Source organism: Pipistrellus kuhlii, unplaced genomic scaffold (assembly GCF_014108245.1).
Source record: "Pipistrellus kuhlii isolate mPipKuh1 unplaced genomic scaffold, mPipKuh1.p scaffold_m20_p_2, whole genome shotgun sequence".
NCBI classification, from domain to species: Eukaryota; Metazoa; Chordata; class Mammalia; order Chiroptera; family Vespertilionidae; genus Pipistrellus; species Pipistrellus kuhlii.
Window position 1 is genome coordinate 2,542,066 of NW_023425515.1, and position 19,923 is coordinate 2,561,988.

Genomic DNA, 19,923 nt, shown 5'->3' on the forward strand with positions numbered 1-19,923 from the left:
ATAACATGGTAAGCATTAAGAGTGAGTCAAATAGTTCAGTGTTCAACCCCCAAAAGACAGGATTTCAGCCCCAGATCTGCTTTCTCATTCACTCTTACCCACTTTCTCTCTCTTGTCTCCTCTACCCCAGCCCTAAACAATGAAATGGGGACTATCACTAAGTCTCCTAAATATTAATAGGATAATAAAGTAGTGACATGGACATTAGGCACATAAATTCAACAACTTCAATAAAATGGATGTTTCTCTAAATACACACAACACCACCCACAAACTGCCAATACTCATCCAATATGAAATAGATAACCTGGCCTCAATTATTACCTCAAACCATATACAGAATTTAACCTGAAGTGGATCACAGACCTAAATATGAGAGATGAAACTATAACATTTCTAGAAGAGAACATCAGAGAAAACTGCAGTGACTTGGGCTAGGCAAACATGCTTTATCTAGGACAAAAAATAAACCATAAAAAATTGACAAATAATGTTCCTCACAATTAAAACCCTTTGCTCTCCCAAAATTACTATTAAGGAAATGAAAAGTAAAATTGGAGATTAAGATTAGATATTTACAAAACATATTTCTAATAAAGAACTTCCTAAATAATCAAAGGCTAATATGCGAATTGTCCCCTCGACTGGAAGTTCGACCAAGAAGTGGGGCCGGACAACCTCCTGCCGCCTCGTCCCCCAGCTGGCCCCATCCCTGATTGCCACCCTCCCCCTCTGCATCAGGACCACCCATGGCTCTTCCCCCAGCCAGCCCAGCCTGATCAGGCCAGCAGGACCCCACTCATGCACAAATTCATGCACTGGGCCTCTAGTGTATCTAGAATATATGAAGAATTCTTAGAATTCAATGTAAGACAAATATCCCCATTAGAAATGTACAAAATATTTAAAAAGGCACTTCATCAAAGAAGATATATGAATGACCAATGAATATATTAAAATGGGCTTAATGTTATTATCAGGGAAATAAGAATTAAAATCATATTTAGATACCGCTCACTACTTCACTCCTGGTTAAAATGTGCTGGTGAGAAAGTGAGACAACTGGGCTTCTCTCATACTAGAGGCCCGGTGCACAGATTCGTGCGCTGGTGGGGTCCCTCAGCCTGGCCTGTGCCCTCTCACAGTCTGGGGCCCTTTTGGAGGATGTTGTGCTGCTGGTTTTGGCCCCAGGCAGCAGGCAACCTGGGAGGAGCCTGAGCCAGGGCCAGGCTCTGCTCCTGCTCATCCCGGCCCACCGTGCCTGCCATGGCCGCTTGGAAGCACTGCCTCAGAGGCGGGAGAGGCTCTCGCTGCCACAGCAGTGCTTGCCAGCCGTGAGCATGACTTCTGGCTTAGTGACACACCTACTGTGGGAGCGCACTGACCACCAGGGGGCAGCTCCTGAGTTAAGCAACCGCTCCCTGGTGGTCAGTGTGTGACAAAGCAACTGGTCGACCAGTCATTCAGTCTTAGGCTTTTATATCTATATCTATATCTATATCTATATCTATATCTATATCTATATCTATATCTATATCTATATCTATATCTATATCTAGATTGCTCAAGGGGTTGCAGGATGTTTATAAATTATTTACTTTTTCTGTGTGTGATGCACTCTGAGATTTCTAGTTTATCTTTTCCTTTCCTATATATTTTTTTCTTTCATGCTTGTCTTGAAATGTGAGACATATTGTATAACCCCATGATAGGTTGCATCCTGAAGTTCTAAGTAACACTGGTTCAGTTAGCCACAGAGGGCTGTCTTGGAAATCACAGCAGAGCACAACCAAAGTGCAGAAAAAGTCTCGAGCAAGTCCCTCACCTGGCAACAGGAACCTGCCTAAGGCTACAGAGTGTTCTCATAACGCGCCAGGTAGACCTTGGGGCTGAAAAGCTAAAGAGATTTGTCAAGAGACAGGAGAAAGGCAGAGAGAGAGATTTAAAAGCTCCACCTTTATTCAGCATATTTATGAGTATTCGTGAGGAGCTGGAAGACAATTTTATCACCCTCCAATAAAAGAGATCCACAGTTACATAGAGCAGGATTTGTGACACATTCCTGAAACGTTTTCCAGGATCAAGTCTGTAGTTTCAAGGTGGGATAATTGGGAGCAGAGAAAGAAACTATGGAGGAGAAAGAGAAAACACCTAGAATGTAATTGGAACATTTTTTTGTACATGTTAGTCAACCAATAAAACGTATTAATATTAATACTAAAATTATCATAAAAAGAGAATGACTTTTCCAACCAAAGACTTTAGAGTTGTACTTAAATGAAGAAGTCGTGATTTTATAATGGTTCCTATAGAAAAGAGAAGCAGGTGGGATTTGAGTTGAAGTCTAGACCAAATAGCAGTTTAACATTCCGGAATGTAAAAGGGCATTGCTCCCTCTGGTTGTCATTACACAACTCTCCAAGAGGTGGCAGCACCTCCGCGAGGCTTCATATTGCACATGCTGTTCATACTCTGGCTTCTGGGCATGTCCGAGGAGGAGCTGGGTAAATGGTGGAGAAACCGGGAGCTGCCCGGGATGCCATGGTTACTGTGCGAGGCGCTGGGGAGACAGACTGGCAGGTGGCATGGAGCACAGGGTAGTGGGTGCATTGGAGACTGTGTGGTGGTACCCAGGACAGCAGCCCAGGTTCTGAAGGACAAGGGACCTGGCCTGGGCCTGGACCGGATGCTGCCCAGAGCTCAGAGGAAGAGGTGAGCCCTGCTCTGCACAAAGCCCCATCTCTGTCAGAGCAGGTGCTCACTAGAGGCGCCCTTCACGGATGCTCCCTAGCGGGCAGGTGAGACCCCTCTGAGAGGCGTTCTCACACTCCATAGGCCACATCCTCTCCGTGTGCTCCTCACTAGATTCCTAGGCGCACCTGCACCCCCACAGCTTCCCTCCAACCAGGACACAGCCAAGTTATGCATCCCTGCCATGTCCCCTTATTTCCTTCCCAGCTTATTGAGATATAAGCGACAAATAAAATGTGTGTGTGTGTGTGTGTGTGTATGTATGTATATATATATTTATATCTAGGTTATATAATACTCTGCACTTTTATTAATGATGTATGTTTTATAGCCTGGACTTCCTTTTTTAGATTAAAAAAAAAAGGTTGAGATCTTGCTACAAAATAAATTATCTTGAAACTCCTAACACTATCTTGAAACTCCTAACACTAGCATGAGAAGCATCCACAATCCAGACCCAGCAATCCTTCGGGGCTGCAGACATGTTCTGTCTGCAAGGCGACCAGCATAGCTGATCTGAACTAGAACCTGAACAGCCCTGTCCTGGCTGGACAGGGGATCGTTCTCTTTTTCCAGGCTCTGCCACTTGGATGTTCCTCTTCAATTCCTGCCTGTCCTTCAGGCTGGGTTCTCTCTATTTCTTTTTGATGGCTCCGTGACCGCCCAGCTCCACCCTGGCTTCTTCCCTGCCCCAGCTTCCTGGTCAGCACCAGTCTCTTGACCTACTGTGTCTCCTGCTCTGTGCCCGCCTCCCGCCTCCGAGGCTATGTCTTCCCCTGTGTGTGTGTGTGCTTTATCCATTTAGGTGGGAAAGCCTTGCAATCCTTCACAGACATGTGCTAGGCAGGCGGCACCCTGTGCCTGGAGCTTCTGGTGTTTAACAGGTGCTTCTGGAATTTCCATATCAAAAACAAAACAGAGATTCCTCTGAGCGTCACCTGCACAAATTGTTTTTGCAAAAATAAGCAGACAGACAGTATGAAGAAAGGACTGAGGCATACTCTTTCTGTCTTAAGGCAAAGACAGATCAAAATGAAAACATAATAGTTTTCAGAATTTAAGAGTAAAATCATACTAAGCAATCTAAGCAATTTGCAAAGAAAATGGATGTATACTAAGGTCCATTTAATGGCTTGAATTAGTAAAAGAAAAGAAAAAAATACTATAATCCAAAAGCACAGCCGCATTTCCTGAGCACTGGCGTCTCCGTGTAGTGTCGCAGTACTCTCTAGTGGTCGCGTTCAAGAGCGAGATGCTCTCAGAATAAATTCAGGATATTTTTGAAAGGCAAAGAGTGCGATGTACATACATCTATTTTAAACAAAGAAATTGACTCTGGTTGAAAAGCTGGGTGCTCGCTGCCCGTCCTTTCTTATCACAGGGCAGACCGGCCTCCGGTAATCCCAGCATCTGCAAGGGGCTGGCCCCGATGGTGGTGTGTGCCTGCGTTCCGCGACCTCCCGCAGGCCTGCTCATGCCCGTTCATGCAGAGCTGCCTGTGTGCTGTGGCACTGGTGTGGGTCCTTTAAGGTGTCTCTCCAAACTGGGAAAAAAACTGGAATTCCAATAGAATTCCAGGTCTCCCCAGGGCTGCCAAGGCTGTGTGACTGCGAGGGTACGAGGAACAGCAGAGCCATGCCCCGGATCCTGTCTCCACTGCCCCTCAGGTTTTGAATGTTCACCAGGAAGGGTCGTATCTCTGGGTGTCAGGACTGATAACTGCAGGCTCTCCCCATTTAGCACTTTAGGAGAATCAGCCCCTGAGAAGGTGAAACCAAAATGGAGAAGGGAAAGGAAAGCAGATGGATTCTAAAGGTAAGCGTCTCCAGGGTCCTGCCAGAGGCAGTGCCCAGCCAGCCAGCTCTGTGGACAGGACTCTGACCTCGGCCTGGGTCCCCTGCTCGGGCAGAGGCCGAGAAGGAACCTTGAGGAACATCTGACAAGCCTGTGGTTCCCCTGCCTGCCTGGGAGTTACTGTGGATGAGAAGGTGCTGAGCGTGAAACATAGACACACTGGGCAGCCAGATTAGGATGATCTCTGAACGCATCATAATCTGGGCATTCAGTGTATATCCTATGTAATAAAAGGATAATATGCAAATTGTCCCCTCGACCAGGAGTTCAACCAGCAGGCAGGCCGGCCAACGGCCCATGTCCCCTCCCCCTGGCCAGGCTGGCCTGGCCAGACCTCACCCATTCATGAATTCATGCACTGGGCCTCTAATACACACACACACACACACACACACACACACACACACAGGCTAGTCAGATATTCTTTGGACTTACACCAGGAGGGCAGACATTACCGATCAGTTTCTAGACTCCTTTCTGGAGAGCCCCAAGGCCTTCAGAATGCCTCCCAGCTCTGCATTCTAGGCAGCCTCCCCCCCCCCCCCCCCCCCCAATCAGGTGGAGCTGGCATTTGAAATGTAACTTATTTCCAGTCTTGGCTTAGAAGGCACGTCCCCGAAAAGCCCCAAAGGGGAGTGACGTATTTGGCTATTTTAATTTCATGAGCATGGATAGAAAGCTTTCTTATCCTAGCCTTCATACGAAGCCTGATTTTTAAAAGTTCATGCATTTTATCCAGGGTTTTCAATAACATCTTGCAGACACCACGCTTGTTTTGTGCCAAACCAGTGAGCCACAAAACCAACGTGTCATTGCTGCAGGTGTACGCGATCGTTAAAGGTCTTGCAGAAAAAGCTAACTTTCAGATCTGCCATCAATATAATATGCAATAAACTTCAAAACTGTGCATCCACAGACATCGCATAGTGCTGTCTAATCAGGTCTTTTACTAAGTAATTATAATGACCCAATATGATCAGCAAAGGTTAAGTATCTTTTTTCCGAGCTGAATCCGATGAAATTAGTCCTGATGTCATAAGTACCATTTGTCACGACTAGAGCCAGAGGTGTTGACAGGGCTCCGATGTCTCCGTGGCAACCCCGGGGTTCCATTTCTTCCTGCTGTAACCTTAGACACTAACAAGGCTTGGGAGTGCAGAGAGCAGAGCAGGTACTGCCTGGTGATTTGTGTAACCCTTTCTGGCTTTGCCAGGCAGCGCTTCTGAGAGCCTCCGGAAGCGTTTTATAGGAGACGGGTCCCTGCCCCCAGTTTTGACTCCGCTAATGAGGACTATTTTGAACAGAACCAATGTGCACGGGGTTTCACTCCCGAGGAAAATCACTGATTTGCATTGATTCATTACCCATTAAGCATGAAAGAGAGAGAACACATATGTAAACAGGATGTAGATTTTTCCATTTCAGAATTTACAACAATAAAAAGCCCTCAGCGATGCTACAGGTTCCACTAAAACTGAGCCATTTTAATGAAGTGTTTGTACAGCCCATGGCTCATGGAAGGACATTAATGGAAGAGAGCGTCCCAGGGGGCATCTTGGCAGCTATGCACGAAATGGCACAAATGCGCTGTGAGTTCAAGGTCAGTCAAGGGCACCTGGGCTGGTTTGTTACAGAGCATCCTTCTTACTGCAGCTCAGTTTCCAGCCAGAATCTCACTGGAAAACTCCTGTGCACAATTCCAAGGCCTTCATTTGGGTCCTAATCAGTGGTAAAATAAAATCAACAATGGCACTTCATAAATGTCCCTGCTTCCATCTTATTGGGCAAATATCTAAGAGTGAAAGGTTGTGGGTAAAAGAGGAAGGGGAATGCTGGGATAAAAATTCAGAGAAATACTGCAAACAAAATGTTTAACTTTCTTTTCCATTGCCCTTTATCTTTTTAAAAAAAAATACTTTTATTGATTTTTTTACAGAGAGGAAGAGAGTTAGAGACATCGATCAGCTTTCTCCCACACACCTTCTATTGGGGATGTGCCTGCAACCAAGGTACATGCCCTTGATGGGAATTGAACCTGGGACCTTTCAGTCTGCAGGCCGACGCTCTATCCACTGAGCCAAACCGGTTAGGGCGCCCTTTTTTTTTTTTTTTTATAAATACCAAATATCATATTTTCCACTTCAATAAACTAATATGAAAATAACAATTTACTTCCAAAATTATGAAGTTAAAAATGTAATTATTCTATTTTTAAGATTTGTATGCATGTATACCCAGTCTTGGGACATACCTTTTAAAATGCACTTCTTCCATTTTCCCATGTAGAACTTATGTTAGAGAGTGACTTCTCTCCCTCCCACTACACATGTTGAAGGTCTAGCCCCAGAACCTCATGAAGTGCCCTTACTTGGAGACAGGCTCTCTACAGAGGTGACCAAGGTCCAGAGGTCATTAGTGCAGGCTCTAGCCCGATACGACTGGCTGTCCGTCACAGAAAGGGCATATTTGGACACACAGACTGCCCTGCACAGAGGGAAATGGTGTGGAGATACAGGGAGCGCACAGCAGCCTGAGTGATGCAGCCACAAGCCAGAAGCTGCACCCAGCAAGGACCCACCTCCCCTAGAGCCAGCAGGGGGTGCACTGCCTACCGACCCCTGGCCTTCAGACTTCTGGATGCCAAACGGTGAGAGAACAGATTTCTGTTGTTTAAACCATGTGGTTCTGGGTAATTTGTTTTGGCAGCCACAGAAAACTAATACAATTTACCTTGGATGAAAGTTAAGTATCTATTTCCAGACTGCAGTGCCAGTTAAAACTTCAACACTAACGCCGTCTACCAATGCAACAAACGACAGAACTGAGGGTTGAATCCCTTAAATTAATGTTAGGGTAAAAAAGTTAATGCTGCCGAAACTGGTTTGGCTCAGACTGAAAGATCCCAGGTTCGATTCCGGTCAAGGGCATGTATCTTGGTTGTGGGCACATCCCCAGTAGGGGGTGTGCAAGAGGCAGCTGATCGGTGATTCTCTCTCATTGATGTTTCTAACTCTCTATCCCTCTCTCTTCCTCTCTGTAAAAAAATCAATAAAATATATTTTAAAAAAAGTTAATGCTACCTCTGAGATTAAAAATCTCTTTCCATAGTTTCTTATTCATTGAATAAATGGGTTAAATAAGATTACAACATTTTATCTGCTTTACTTAATTCTAAGGTATATTGTACTTACTTCCAATCCTGTAGTTCCTAACCAACATTTTGTGCATATATACACACATATACACACTCACACACACATACGCATATAGATATGTATATATACACATGTATATGTATACACAAACATATGTACATACAGATAAACAATATGTCTATGTGTGTTATATTCATTTACATATATGTTACATATACATGCATATCTATAATAATAAAAGCATAATATGCTAATTAGACTGGACAGCGAACAACCTTTTGGATGTCCTCCTAGATATCCTCCTGGACGAAGCCTCTGCTGTGAGGGCCAAGCCCCTTGCATGAAGTTTGTGCATCGGGCCTCTAGTATATGTATATTTTCATATATGTACAGGGCGGGGCAACAGTAGGCTTGTAGTTGTAAGGACACAAAACACAGAGTTTATTATTATATTATTCTTTATTAATTACTGTTTTGATCAGCCCAGGCAATTCCACACCTTCCCTTACCAACCACTCATCACTCTTTTCCTTCAAAAGAAAGTTTGCCCACACATGATACTTCAGTGACAGGTCATTCCTATTCCGAATGTTAATACCACACCAAGTCCACCAGGAGATAATACATCCACAGTCCTACCCATAAGAAGAAATGCCCACCATAAGAAATGCCCACCCTTTCAGCTGGTACAGCCAGAGCCTGTGTGAATGACCAGCTTGTATGCAGAGAATGTTAACATGCCTAAACAGGGATGCAAACATGGCAAAACATTAGCAAATGTAAAATAACAAATGTAAAGTTTCCCAACGTCTCAGATTTAACCTAAATACCTATCTTAATAAACAGATTATTTGAACTTCGGGTTTAACATGAAGTGGCTGAACGAAGTGATCACTGAGCCTAGGTAGATGTGGCTCAGTGGTTGAGTGTCAACCCATGAACCAAGAGGTCAAAGTTCAATTCCTGGTCAGGTCACATGCCCGGGTTGTGGGCTCAATACCCAGTAGGAGGCGTGCAGGAGGCAGCCAATGGATGATGCTCTATCATCAATGATGTTTCTATCTCTCTCTCTCCCTTTCTTTTTCTGAAATTGATAAGAACATATTTTAAAAAAAGATACTCTTTTCTAAAAAGTGGTTGGACTCAGTCTCACTGGACACTGGCAAAGCCAGGCTCTCTCTGAGACAGCTGCTCAGCTGGGGGCTCAGGGCACAGACCCTTCACGCCTCGTGCCTCCCAATGGCACATTATGCAAGAGGAACAAAGTGAGCAATTTTCCTAATCAGGCCATCAAGTGGAAATAATTAACAAAATAACAGAGCAGCACCTCAATTACAATTACCAACAGCAATCCCAACTCGCCCTGCGTGAGAAGACGTGGAAAGAGTTATGGATTTGCATAATTATTCCTATTCTCAATAAATGTATATGGATCATCAGCAACACACTGGGTGTCACAAGAAGTACCCAATTAGACATCATGGCAAGATCTTCTGGAGAGTGTACCTTTACCTCAGACCTATCCCAGCTACCCACCAATGGGTCACTTTGTTATAACATTGGAAAGTAGCCACAGTTAAGCTCATTTGTGAGTTGGGGTTGGTAGGAAATGGAGAAAGTGTGTGCTCCAGGGTTTCCTTTCTCTAAACACCCACAGTGCTCTCCTTTCCTCTCTCTGAAATCAATAACAACATCTTTTTTAAGGAATCAGCGTGCCTTCAGTGATAACAGCAGACCTTCTTTCTTTCACGAGGCGCTACAATGCAGGTGCAAAGTGCAAGGTTGTAGGGTTACCCGTCACGGTTTTAACTCCCACACACTGCAGATACTGACATCCTGCTGCACAGCTTTATGCCATGTTTTTCTGGAGGGTGGCTGTATGCTCTAATAAATAAAATGGGTGTATTTTGATAATTCTTCATCAGATGAAAGTGGGGTATCCTGAAGCAAATATTTTTTTTTCTCTTTGCACCAAGTTGCCAAATGGGTTAGCAACAACCCTGTTTACTATGTGTTAGCTGTGTGTGGTCAGGCAAATTGCTTAACCTGTCTGGACCTCAATTTGATGATTTCTAAAACGAGGATATTAATATTACCTCCTGCATTGTGGACCTGTTGTGAGAATATATAAATTAAGGCACCTGTGAGAGCAGGTAGTGCTCTGACAATTAGCTCTTATCAGCTCTACCAACATATACTCAGGCAAAACAGGATCAGAGTGTGGGTGGTCACTTTCAAAGATCCTGTGAGAAATGACCAGCCAGCCCTGGGCTGTTAATGTCAGCCGGCCAGTGGGTCAGGCTGTTCAGCTGTTAATGCAAATGGACCAGAGTTGAGTCCGAAAGCTTGAGTTCAGAGTAGAAAGTTTCAAGTTCACATTAAGAGAAAGCGATCGTCAAGAAGGCAGGATGAGCAATACTGCTGACGTTTGAACATGAATAATTCAGGGCTGAGTGCTTAGGAGGCACGTGTTGGAAAACCTCTGACAGATGCTGGCTGAGCTCTGAGTCCCCTGCAAACAGCAGAGCCACGGAGCAGTCTTTAACCGCAACATGCCATTCTGTACCTTGTCCTGATGTGGAATGCCTCAGCCTGAACCAGGCAGGACCACTGACCTCATTAGCTTTCACCGTGGCCCACTCCTTGGAGAAGGGCTCTTATCTCCGAATCCTTCAAGGTCTTCTCCTCTGAGCTGGTAATAGGAAAAAAGAGGAGGGAGCCCCCGCAACTGGCATCAGTAAGGACTCCTGCTGTGTCCAAAGCCCTGGTCCATGAGGGCCTCTTACAGCATCACCTTTGACCTTTGACATATACACTTGCTCTCTCTGACCATGTGGGTCCCCAGCAAAGGCCACCTCATCAACAAGCTTGAAGCTTAGGAAAGTCAGATGGGATGAATCATATATGTCTTAGTTAGGGGAACCCATATTAAATGGAGAAAACAGCAATATTTAGCTGTAAGGCAATATGGGCTACAGGGTGGAAAATATTCCATAAACACAGTCTTAGAACATGTAGATGTTATGTTAATGACACCATGAATTAAGGCATTGAACGTCATGATGATATTGGCACCCAAAATCCCAATTCTTTGAACATCTGACTCATTGTTCAACTCTCCAGTGAGACACATGGAAGAAGGCATTCTAATAAAGGATCAATAGGAAATTCTAAAGCTCTGGAGTCCAGATGTCCAGGCTTGGGTCCTGGCTGTGCCACACTGAGCAACTTGCTTGGCCTCTCTGAGTCTCAGTGCCACCCTACATAACAAGAACTACCATGTGAGGGAACACAGAGGATTGAATGAATTGACAAGGCAGGATTCTGTTTAAAGAACACTTGAAGACTGTGGTAGCTATTTCTTTTATTAATAGTTATCATCGATGTTATTAGAATGGGCCACCTGGAGCCTTGAAGACACTCTTCTGATTGAGGTCTGGGCCTAGAATGGAAGTGGGCCCAGAGCCTCCACAGTCCTAACCCCCCACACGGGGATGGCTCAATGGAACATTCCGTTCCTACCAATCAGAGGGCCAGAAATGGTGAAGCCGGGAGGACCCACCCAGATCTGAAGGAGATGGAGAGTCTGCCTGAGTCCTCGGGACACCAAGGATTCCAAGGAAGAGACAGCAGCAGCAGGCCATCTTCCTGAGAGCCTGAACCCGGAAGGCGGAGCCCCACCTGTGTGTTTGCTCCCCTGAAGGTCCCCTCCTCCGTCTGCTGTTTATCCTCAGCCTACCATCAGCTTCCCTCCGTCCAGCCCCGGGACTTACAGCCCGGAGCACACAGGAGCTCTCCTCTGCCTGTAACAGGTGGGACTGTCAATCATGACTTAATTATCCAAGAGGCAAGAGTGTGTTTCTTTTTCAGCAGTTTCGTAATGAAGACAGTAGATGCTAAACAGCTCCCCAATAAGGGGAAAGGTAAAATACATAAGAGCAGACCCATGATTATAAGTTCGGGAAGCGTTTACAACACAACCGCCTCACACAAATGTCCTCCTCCTTCCACTTCCCCTAAACTCCCCCCTGCAGAAGGCATCCATGAACTTCCTGTTCCAAAACACGGACTGTTCCCCTCCAGGGCCTAACAGAAATGAATACTAAACTCCCAGCAGGTGTGGCTCAGTGACTGAATACTGACCTATGAACCAGGAGGTCAAGGTTTGATTCCAGGTCAGGGCACGTGCCCAGGAGCCGGGCTGGATCCCCAGTGTGGGACGTGCAGGAGGCAGCCAACCAATGATTCCCTCTCATTATTGATGTTTCTCTCTCCCTCTCCCTTCCTCTCTAAAACCAATAAAGATATGTTTAAAAAAATAAAAGAAATGAGTAATCTCAGGATAACATTTACGCTCCGTGAACCGGCTTCCTTTCCCACAGAATCCCCTGTGAGCAGCCCCAATCTCTGGCTTGCTGCGCTCACCCACATGGCAGATGTAGACTAAGGCAGTCAATATCTCCACATGTTACAATGGGAAACTGGGGGAGGACCCCCCCCCCCCCAAAAAATGGAAATACTCTGTAAACGCACCAATCAAAATTGAAAAATAACAATTTAATATTCAAATGGATTTCTGAGCAATTATTATCTTACTCACTCTGGTTTTGGAGGTGTGTGCGTGCAGACGTCCATAACGTTTCTGCCGGTGGTCGGCAAACTCATTCGTCAACAGAGCCAAAAATCAACAGGACAATGATCGAAATTTCTATTGAGAGCCACATTTTTAAAACTTAAACTTCTTCGAACGCCACTTCTTCAACACAGACTCGCCCAGGCCGTGGTATTTTGTGGAAGAGCCACACTCAAGGGGCCAGAGAGCCTCATGTGGCTCACGAGGTGCAGTTTGCGGACCATGGGCCATTAGGCTATTCCAGGGAAGTAAGAAAGGAAAGAGATAGCCCTTGCAGTTCTTGTTACTGTGTAAACATATTTTTACATTAAAAGTGAGTTTCCATAGTTGTGATAATCACCTCTTAGTATTATACGAAGTATGAACTATATTGTCTGGCTATTGGTATAGAGCAAAATGTCACATGTTGTGACAGCAAGCACACAATATGGTATTGATGCTCAGGTAAGCAGTGGGTGCCATGGGGTGGCAGGGTATCCATGTATGAGAGTTCTCTCCCAGCAGGAAAAAAAAAAAAAGAATAAAGAAATGGGATATGGCGGGATTTTTTTTTCTTTTTCTTGATGCATGACGCAAATGCTTCTCTCTGGAGGCTAATACTTGGTAATGCAGCTGCAAAAAAGGTCTGATCCAGGATCGGTGCCAAATGCTATATTTCTACACAGGAAAATGGGGCAAATCTGCAACATTCTGGCTGGGGCTGAAATTAGTAGTTTATGTCTCGGTTCTTCAATTAGATGTAATTAGATAATTCCACATTAAATTCAGAATGACATTTAGAATGAGTTCTGATATTTGTAATCTTTCCATCCCCAGCGTGAGACAGAAAGATGGCTGCCTTATTTCTGAGCCAGCAAGGCTGTGTGCATGGGAGTGAGTGTGCACGTAGTTGACATATTTCACACACACACACGACCATCACACACTTGTACAGAATTGTGTCCAATGAAGCCTAATGCGTGTCTAAACTCCCTGCCTGTTTCCTGAGCTCATGGCATCCATAGGTGACATCCATGCTCCCTTTTCTCCTTGGGACTGTCTTCCTTGAGGAGGGGAGGAGGACGGGCACAGTAGCTGAAAAGCCAGTTCTGTCACATTGTCTCATGTGACAGGAGACTCCAGGGCGTGTGCCGCCCAGAAAGGTCACGCTGACAGGCTGACAGCTGCAGTGCGGGGGACCTCGCAATCCGCCTGGCAAATGGCTATGCGGCCTCGCTGCACACAGTGCCTGCCGCACCAAACGCCTCTTTCCTCTGCGTTTCCCAGCTCGGAGAGTGTCCTCTGCCCCCACATCCCCCCAGCCATCCTTGGGGACCGCGGCCCATCTCCAGATCCGGGGCGTCAGGTGGGGACACCTAACAACCACCTGGCTGTTGTTTGTACAATGTCCGCACGTAGCCAGCACTGTGGACGGTGAGGAGAGACAAGTACAAGCAGGATCCTTAAAGGGCTACCATTCTCTTTCCAAAGAATGGATAACAATCTGTTAAAAAGCATTTACACAGACTCTCAATGTGGGTGAAGCACTGAGGCATGGGTGAGGGGGATGGGTGGAGGAATGGGGGAAGAAGGACACATATGTAACACCTTAATCAATAAAGAAATTTTTAAAAAAGAAAAGCACATGCCGAAACCGGTTTGGCTCAGTGGATAGAGTGTCAGCCTGTAGACTGAAAGGTCCTGGGTTCGATTCTGTTCAAGGGCATGTATGTACCTTGGTTGAGGGCACATCCCTGTGGGGGGTGTGCAGGAGGCAGCTGATCGATGTTTCTAGCTCTCTATTCCTCTCCCTTCCTCTCTGTAAAAAAATCAATAAAATATATATAAAGAAAAATAAATAGCTACATGAGTCCACCGGTCTGCTCCAGGGTGTGAAGTTGCATCCTCTCTTGTGAGGGTGTTGCTTGAGCTATTTAAGGAGCGAATAATGACCCCCGGCTCTGACAACTGGTTTGATTATAAACATGTTTGGTAAAATATATATACATATATATATATATATATATATATATATATATATATATATATAGGCAAGATTGTCAAATTCTAAGGCCTGTTTTGGGTGACAGAATTGTGCCTGCGAGAATCTCCAAAAAGACCGTGAACTATGCAGATGTGGTCACAGAGGGTTCAATATACATGGAACTGCTGCTCGCAAACACAGGCCAGCCTCTCGCAGACATGTGCGTGGTCCCATCTGCGGCTCTGAAGGTGAGATCACCAAGCACCAGACCGGCGTCCGGATCACAAGCCTCCCGAGCTGTTATCCTTTCAGAAACGAGGTGGCCTGCAGCCTACATGCGCTTGCCCGCCTGGAACTGGAGATACATGCCATTCACCATGGCCCAGTCCCACCTCTGGCACCGGCACCGCCCTCCATTCCTGAAATCCTGGTTTAAACAGGCAGCCTCCGATGTCAGCAGCTCCCACGTGACTGGTGACTGTTCAACCACAGGGTCCCAGGCCCAGAGTGGGAGGGGGTCACGGAGCCTGGGCCAGTCCCTGGAAGCCCGAGTCCTCTCCATGGCGATTCTGACAAGCAGGTCTCCCTCCTCTGCTCAGCCACAGCCATGGAGAACTCCTACCCCAGTCACAGCCACGGGGGACTCCCATCTTGCGATCAGCTTATTCCAATTTTTGAAATATTGGAGGAAAATGGCGGATAAGGACACATATGTAACACATTCATCAATAAGGGAATTAAAAAAAGAAATATTGTTTTTAATAGGAAACTCTTCCTTGTGTGGGCCTGCAAGTGCTTTCCCCACTCACTGGCCAGGAGTAGAATCCATGTCATAAACATGGTCTTCCTGACCCTGCCGTTAGCACACAGCTTCTCTCTCCTCCAGCGCCCTGCCCTCGCTTTCTGCAGAGCAAAGTGCTGGCCGCTTCTTCGGGAGCATCTCCGAGGCCTTGGGGATTGCTCGCAGCGCAGACCAAGGCTGCAAGGACACTGACCCTAGGGGAGATTTCTGCTCCTTTCCAGAAGCACTCATAGGAGTCGATCTCGGCTGATCATTGTTTCCAAAATCACGTATTTTTTCTAACGTGATTATATTTAATATTTAACATGTTTAGCTAACTTTGTTCATCTTTTAAAGGTGGTTTTTAAATGTTTTTGTTAACTTTAAAATAACTGGATTTTGTGAGTATAGATTTTAAGCTGAAAGATAAATATACCAGCCTGTATCTAAAGGCATTTACCAGCTTTAACCACCAGAGGGCTCCCATATTTTGGTCATTAGTACTGTACGGCTCTGTGTGGTCTCTGGGTGCTTGCCCGGCTCTAAAATGGTTCTAAATGCTGCTGTTTACTTTACAGGGTTGATTACATGTGTTTATGACTGTGATGTTGGGTTTTAATGCACATAAAATATTTTAGGACACTATTTGTTTCAGAATCTTTTTTTCTTCATTTCCCTTCTCTAAAAACTGGTGCGTCTTATGGTCCGGAGCGTCTTATGGTCCGAAAAATACGGTACGTAAAAGGGACTTGTAGAAGCAGCCATATAATTTAAATATAAACTGTTATTGACACAAGATTACATCAGATTTTTTTTAAAAAAAAACCATTTTGAGTTGTTTTAACCTCAATACACCATCTCCTTACACATATGTACATTCACACATTTATTATTGAATTTATCTTTACCCACAAGTTTAAATGTTTGTGCTTTGTCTGCCTCTGTAGAAGTTGTCACAGGACTATTTCATGTGAAAGCATGAAGGCGCTAGTTTTAGGAATCTAGAGCTTTCTGGGGCCCGTTTTCAGAAGTGTGGGTGTGACATGAAAATCATGAGCCTATTAAGTTGAGAGTGATAGCAGAAGCTTTGGATCCTATGATCTATGTTAGGGAGGAGACTACAATGAGGTCACACCAAAGCCAGCTGTATTGTCCTGCATTTCCCTCCCCGAGGCCAGGGTTGCTCCAGGAAGGTGGCTCAGAGTTGAGGGCTCAGTGCTGCCCTGGCTCAGCGAGGCCACCGCAAAGCGACACCGAAGGTCAGTGTCCCCATCCGTCCTTCACGGGCATCCTTCCTTGAGCCCAGCAGTAAGGTTCCTCATAGTTATGAGGCTGCATGTATTTGTTTGTTAATTAACATTAGCAACTCAAGACTTACCAAGAACCCACCATCTTACCACCTTAAATCTGCAGTCTTGGGGTGCCACACGCCCAAGGAAAATTATTCTGAATTCTCTGGGTTTTGTTTAGCAATTTAATACTTGTTATGGGCATTTTAGGGTTTTCCCTCCATAGGCTCTGGTGGTCATATTCGATTCCAGGTTCTATCTGCCCATTTCTTTTCTGGCACTTTCTCCCTTTAACGTATCGGAGAGAGTAAAATGTAATCGGTAATGATCCATCTGTAAATGGCAACTTCCCCTCTGGAGGCTTAGCATAATTGCCATGAACTCTGACCCCGTTAGTGGCACATTATCCCGTTACCTCAACGCTCTGCTTTTAGAGCTCTGACCTCACATGCAGAAAAGGCAGGCTGTTCACGTGTCAGAGAAACGAGCTCAAGTTCGTGCTGCGGCACCACCTGGCACGGCAGGCAGGGACCAGCAGCTAACCGTGAACGTGGAGTGCACTTGGGTCCCGATTCTGCCCTGAGTGCTTTGCCGGCATGAAACCATTTAATTCTCCATGGCAACCTGAGATGCTGGCTCCTGTTTTCCGTGCTGTGTCTGTCAGCGGAGAGACTGGGAACGTGGTCACCACCTGCCCAAGGCCACAGAGCTGGCAACCCTTAGGGAGGCAGGCTCTGCACCCCACACAGTCGCCATCCCATCAGGTCCTGTGTGCACAGGGAGTAGCACGGCTCCGTCATGTCCCAGGAGGGAAGGCACAGAGGAGCCCAGGGGCTGAGCAGACACCTCGGCACTGGGCCGCGGACAGAGCCGGCCTGAGCTCACTTTCCTGACTCTCGTGAGAGCTTTTCATTCTCTGATGTCATGGGGACATGTCAGCGTGATGAGTGTGTCTGTGCCTGGATATGGGGAATGTGACACTTAGCCCTCCGCTGCTTACATTTAGAACACAAGATGACATCACTTTGCAAACATATGTTCCTGAGTTGATGGGTGTGAGTTTTTTTTTCTCTCTTCATAATGAGTCGTATTTTAAATTCCCAAAGAGCTATTTCAAGCAATCCAAGAGTAAGTCATTGTTTTTTTAAATGAAAGAAAACTTTTGGGAAATAATCCCCTTCCGATCCTATTGGTGTACCTGTTCTAATTCCCACAAATTTGTTTTCATTAATTGCAGATACACACGCATCGTTTTGTATTGGATGTGTTGTTTCTTAAGTGGGGGAAAAAAGAATGGTAAAACTTCATTTTGAAATGATGCTATTTGGGGTTTAAGATGATATTGCAAATAGGTCCAAACCCAAGCAGGACCGATGGGCGTGGTTTGTTTGTTTCCTTTGTGTATATGTTTTGGAGGAGGTGGTTTGTTTTTTATTTTTGTGTGTGAAAGTGTTAAAAAAAAAAAAAGAAAAAAAAGAAAGAAAGAGACTAGTCCTATTCTGTCCCCTTCTGGAACCCTCTCCCTCTTCCCCCGCCCCCCGCAAGAGGAGAGCACCATACAGAACGTAGGACGGGAGGCCAGAACCTGGACAAGAGACCTGGGAAGAGAAGGTGCTCGCCTCCCCCACCCTCCTCCCACTGCATGTGAGCACACACACAGCAGTGCCCTTGGCCTCTGTGTTGCTAAGGTCACAGAGGTCAGCCTCTCAGTCCCAGCAAACATGACCGTCCCTTTACAGCACTAACGTATTTGAGCAGAAATATCAGTGTCATCCTGGGAGAACCAAGGGCCAGTTCACCAAACTGGCAGAGACCTTGCTAGAGCAGCCATAGTCACTCAGGTCACCTGCCGGCAAGAACGGCCACCTCATCCAGCTAATGGCCACGACCCTCTCAGCCAGGCTGACATAGAAGAGCAGAGTGACCTGCATTCACGGAAGAGTGACAAGTTCTCTTTGGGCTACAGATGATTAAAGTTACAGCAAATGTGCAATGTGGATATTTTCAATGAAATGGATGCTGGGATTCGTCCTGAAGCTCATTGAGGAAACCTACCACTGAAATAAGAGTACTAACCAAACAAGAAAATGAGGAGGAAGCCGTTCTGACAACAGAACAGCCCACCTAAGGGCAGCCATGCTTCCCAACATGCCCAGAGGTGGAATATGGCCACAATGAGGCTCTGACAAGGGTCAGTGGTCACTTGTAATGTACATCACGCAGATCCCATGAGATCCACATACACATGTGCAACTTCTCTGGATGGTGGGCTGAATCAGCCCTCAAATTATACGTGAAAGTCCTGACTCTCAGCTCCTAGAATGTGACTGTATTTGGAGTTGGGTCTTTAAAGAGGTCATGAGGGTGAGCCTTCATCCAGTGATGGGTGAACTTCTAAGAAGAAGAGATTAGACTCAGACACACACACACACACAGAGATGACCATGTGAAGATACAGGGAGAAGATAGCCATTTACAAGCCAAGGAGGGAGGCCTCAGAAAAATCCAACCCTACCGACCTCTTGGTGTTGTATTTCCAGCCTCCAGAATTATGAGAAGATAAATGTTTGTTGTTTAAGCCACCCGATCTGTGGTTTTGGCAGCTGTAGAAAACAACTACTAGTGATCATGGAAACACACACACACACACACACACACACACACACCTCTAGAAAATTCCAGAAAATGGTCCAAGAAATCCCCTGGCATGCTCCTGTACAGTTCATAATATTCCATCCTATTGTTTTCTAATTTTTTTTATAGGTAGCACTTATCTTCATCCAAAATATTAACAAGAATGATATACAAATAACCCCACAAAATAGCAAAAAAAAATGCAGCAGCTACAGAACTCCCACCTTCTCACCCTTTCCAACCCTGAGCTAGCCAGGCCCCTAGGGCTCGGGCCGAGCAGAGTTTGAAAAATGCTGCTTCCATTCTGATGCCTGGCGAAGAGCTAATTTGTCAGCAAATTACCTCAGGTTTGCACATTATCATTAATCATTGTTGTCACGGGGGCTGGCAGCACTGCCCGGATATAATAAATAACAATGACCTTAGGCATGTGTAGGCAGACCATGCATGTGTGTATGCGTGCATGTGGGTATGAGTATGTGTGTGTGTGTGTGTGTGTATGGGAGGAAGGGGCCAGAGTCCATTACAGACAGAGGCAAACGCTGCTCTTGGCATGTCCTCTGAGGGTCCCTACAAGAAGGCCCCCAGGAAGCCTGGTCCTGCAGACACGAAGCATCGGATCAACAGGACTGGCCAGCAACCTTCAAAGTCATTCTGCAAAGCTCTCAAGGGCGGCTGAAGATTTGAATTTCTACAGAAGAAAAGAAGACCTAGATCCCAGGCAAGAGCAAGGCCTGTGGCTGCCTGACTGCCCTCCACTCTGGATTCAGAAGACCGGACATGTCAGAAGCTTCTTCAGCAGTGAGGGGCCCTGCACTGCTCCTGAAGCCAGCCATTCAGCTACATATGATCAATGCAGCCAC

At 45.8% G+C, this 19,923-nt stretch overlaps 1 protein-coding gene across 3 annotated transcripts in view; it reads right to left on the bottom strand.

Moving 5' to 3' along the window:
* Window positions 1-19,923, bottom strand: part of DSCAM (DS cell adhesion molecule) — a 394,883-nt gene that overhangs the window by 182,354 nt on the left and 192,606 nt on the right. The window lies entirely within an intron of this gene.